The sequence below is a fragment of the Zingiber officinale genome, chromosome 5A (assembly GCF_018446385.1).
Source record: "Zingiber officinale cultivar Zhangliang chromosome 5A, Zo_v1.1, whole genome shotgun sequence".
In the NCBI taxonomy this organism is placed as follows: domain Eukaryota; kingdom Viridiplantae; phylum Streptophyta; class Magnoliopsida; order Zingiberales; family Zingiberaceae; genus Zingiber; species Zingiber officinale.
The window spans coordinates 42261395-42265320 of NC_055994.1; the positions used below are offsets into that span (position 1 = coordinate 42261395).

Genomic DNA, 3926 nt, shown 5'->3' on the forward strand with positions numbered 1-3926 from the left:
AAGAACGCCGCGGATAATAGTATCCACGGCGTGCTTTGCGCGCTACAGAAAATACTATCTGCAGTGCGCAAACGTATGTTGTTGATGGTCTTAACTATATTAAAATAAAAATTGACGAAAATAATAAATTAAAATTTTACAACAAATTTAGTGCAAATCAAATCTATACAAAATTAATAAAAGTCATAGTTTTTCATTATACCATAAAAACTCAAAACATCTAAAACAATATATGAAATATCTAACAAACTAGCCATTACATAACAACAATTCAACTTACAATCCAAACAAAATAGTATAATATATATCAATCACACAATACTATAAATATAAATAACCATGCGACCGTGCTTTCTATTGCATCATCGAGAAACTACATTTCATCATTTGGGCGAATTAGGTCCACCTAAAATTGAACACATGTACCAACTCATAAGTAAAAAATAGCTTGATCACATGTACAAGGAGGTATAGAAAAAACATTTTAGGCTGTATAAATAGAGATCTTAAGTGTAAATTCTTATGAAAAACAAGATCAGTGGAATAAAATACTAAAGAAATCTAAATTGAGTGGGAATGCTTACTATTTTCTCTCCAACAGCTTGAGTACTAGGCTTCCCATTTTTTTTTCTTGTGACCTTCAATCCAAACTTGTGATCTTGTAATTTTTGTATCTACCGGACTTGTCTTTTCCTTAAATATAGAAATATATACAAAATCATTACAGCACAATTCAAAAGATACATATATCATTACTTATTACTAAATTATACAAAATTAAAAATAATTACCATAATGTGAGTCAAACGAGCATAACGTACCTGAATGGAGAAGCCTCAAATCCTGTTAAGGCACTACCACAACAAATCTACTGATATTTTGAGCTGGAAAATCCAAATTGGATACGCTTCAGCTGTTACCGATAAGAATTGAATCCACATAATTATTTAACAAAGAACATACAAGAAACTAAGACGAGAAAGTAAAACTATTCGACAAAAAGGAACAACAACTACATAATATCTTTTCGATCTTGTAGCAGCAAATCAAACTCGGAAAAGCAAGTAGCATGGAAGTTCCATCTCAGATATGCTCGTTGAGAAGAACTACCTTAGCACAAATCATGGAGCTTTCTAGATATATAGCAAGCCAACAGAGACCAAGCCAACACTCAGACGCCATCACAATGCAAGACCAAACACTACTGTGCGGAAAAGAACTAGTGTTATCAATTCAACAGTACATTAAAGACATGAATCTAGTGGCATGCTTATATATAACATGCTTGCGAATATAAGTAAATACCTCTTCGTTCAAAACACCATTTGAAGATTATCTAGGTCTGTGTATGCCATCTTAGGGTCCTCTGGCATTTTAGTATCAAATAGAGGAGTAGCTAACTTGGGAGGGTTCTAAACAAAGGTGAATCACTCATTAAGACGAAAAATCTCCAAAACAATAAACATGCAAGTTGAGATATGGAGATATCGGAATAGAGTAAAGCTGATTTTGGAAAGCAAGTTCTAAATATTATAAATAGTTATACTTTCTCAAATAAGATAACAAATCCATTAATAGAGTTAAACTGATTTTGGAAAACAAGTGACAACGCATTGTCACTCTACGCTACGATATCACCATTAATGGAGTTAAACTAAGAAATAAAATAGCAAAACATTAAATGAACCTAACCTAGTAAATGAAAGACGATGCAAATAAGGAAACCTATTCTAACTTAAACTAAGATTGCAATGAAATTAAAGACAACATAAAGTAAGCATTGAATTAAAAATCTAGAGCATTAAAGAAATCTAATCTAACATATCCTAATTGTATTTAATCAAAACTAGAACCTAACAAAATTGAAAGAACAAGACAAAGTAAAAATTAAACAAGTTAAAACGCATCAAATTGAACCTAACGACTTAAAGAAACATTTCATCAAACACATTATATGCATGAAACAAAGTAGATAAAGTGTGTGCAATCTAAACATGAGGATCTAAGTTTGCTACAAACATTTAATAAGAATTAACAAACATCAACAGTAAACATAAAATAAACTAAGACTTCCAACCACAATTCACACTTCCGCTTCCGATTCCATCTACTACCCTCCTCGTCACATGAAGACCCGGCTCGAAACCCCCAAAGTTGGTGGACAGAAGCTCACTGCCGGTTGCTGCTTGCTTAGATAACGAAGATGATGTGAATCTTCCACTGAGGAAGCCCCTCAGATGGAAGTTGACTGGAATATCATGGAGATCCTACCGTGTTGCCTTCTTCTTGCTGCCAATTGAACCCCAGAAGGTAAGAGTGAAGGAAGACCGTCAGGAAGTGAAGGATCTCACCGGAGAACCCCTTCGGTGAGGTGGAGTTGGTCGGAATCGCCGCGGTCGCCTGCTGCTCCCTGCCGTGTTCGCCTATGTCGTCGCCACTGGAAATCTAGAAGAGGAAGTGGGTTGTGGAGGTCCGGCCGGCGACGAGGAAAGGGAAGATGAAGAAGCCGCCGGCCAATTGTGAGGAAGGAAGAAGATGCGCTGGTGAGGAGAGTTGTCGCGCCCTAGCTGCTGGAAGAAGAAACGCGAGCCAACAGGGTGAGAAGAAGGGCACTGTGCGCGTGTTTGCTTAAGAGGGGAATTTCTCCTTATTTAATCTGGGTCGTCCATCTTTGTAAGGGAGATGATGAAGATCTGGCCGTCTGATTTAGCTGATGGAGAGATGAGTGGTTTGGATCAAGCTGTCTTTATTCTTAGATACAAGGGTCCATAGCATTTAGATCTAATCAAGGGCAGGATGCTTAGATCAAAATGAAAGAGCAAGATCTCTATTGATCTAGATCAACGGTCCACACTGTTCTGCTTGATCTACCTCATTTGACATTCAAATCAAGTCAAATTCAGTCCGGCTTGACCCTAATCCATAGCTCTTTTGATTTCCTACAAAATCGCATAAAAATATGAAATTAAATTCTATAATTTGTAGGAAATTTATAATTAAGTCCAAAATGAGTTCCTACTCACAAAATATAATATAAACACCAAATTAAGTATGTGAGAAGGTAAAAATTGCAAGAATAAGAGCCAAAATAATGCACCAAAATACTCATTATCAAGCTTTGGCGGAGGGCATCGCGTGAGAGGACTTCGGTGGAGGGCTTCGCGTGAGAGGGCTTCGGCGGCGGAGGAGTTTGCGAGAGAGAGAGGTCTCACGTTTACGTTTTTTTAAACTTAACGTGAAAAAAATAATAATTTTTTAATTTCTTTTTTAAACTAATCGCAGCATGCTGCATGCCGTTGATAATTTTAAAAAGTATTCGCAGCGTGCCTATTTTTGCATGTCGTTATTGTTATTAAATATTTATAGTATTAACGACATACTTTTAATGTGCGCCGTTAATATCTGGATGTAATTTTTTTCCTTCTTTAAGTTTATACTATTAACAGCGCGCAACAATATAGCTGTCGTTAATAATACTATTAACGGCATGCTTTTAATGTGCGCTGTTAATAGCAAGCTGCGAAAAGCTATTTTTGTTGTAGTGGGAAGAGCAAGAAGAGAGAGCTCTAGGAGGAAGAAGATGTGAATGAATTCACTTGAATGAAAAATTCATTCTCACCCATCAAAAGTGGCCGGCCACATTTATGGAGTTGTAACCTCCATGGAATGCCAAGAGTCACAACTCTTCGTAACTTCCATGAGGTGGCATCCCACTTAAGCAACCATGATGATGTGGAGCATCATCATTGGCCCATTCAATGCCAACTCACCAATTAGGTGGCATAAAGTCAAGTCAAACTTGACTCTTCATCTTCCTCTCAAGTCAAGTCAAACTTGACTTAATCTCTCTCATGGTTTATCTAATCCAACCATTTAATTCAAGCCAATTTAATATAATGAATCTAATTCATTTAATTAAATTGATT

The 3926-nt window shown here is 36.3% G+C and overlaps 1 long non-coding RNA gene across 2 annotated transcripts; it reads right to left on the reverse strand.

Annotated features, from left to right (window-relative positions):
* Window positions 1-284: 284 nt before the first annotated feature.
* LOC121982786 lies at window positions 285-1534 on the reverse strand. Of its 2 annotated transcripts, none has more exons than XR_006112252.1 (5): window positions 1306-1534; window positions 1111-1201; window positions 822-913; window positions 585-693; window positions 285-406 (listed from the first exon to the last, which is right to left on the reverse strand). It is a non-coding gene; the product is annotated as an uncharacterized LOC121982786 (long non-coding RNA). The 2 variants fall into 2 exon arrangements; XR_006112253.1 differs by having other exon boundaries at window positions 1111-1204.
* Window positions 1535-3926: the final 2392 nt, after the last annotated feature.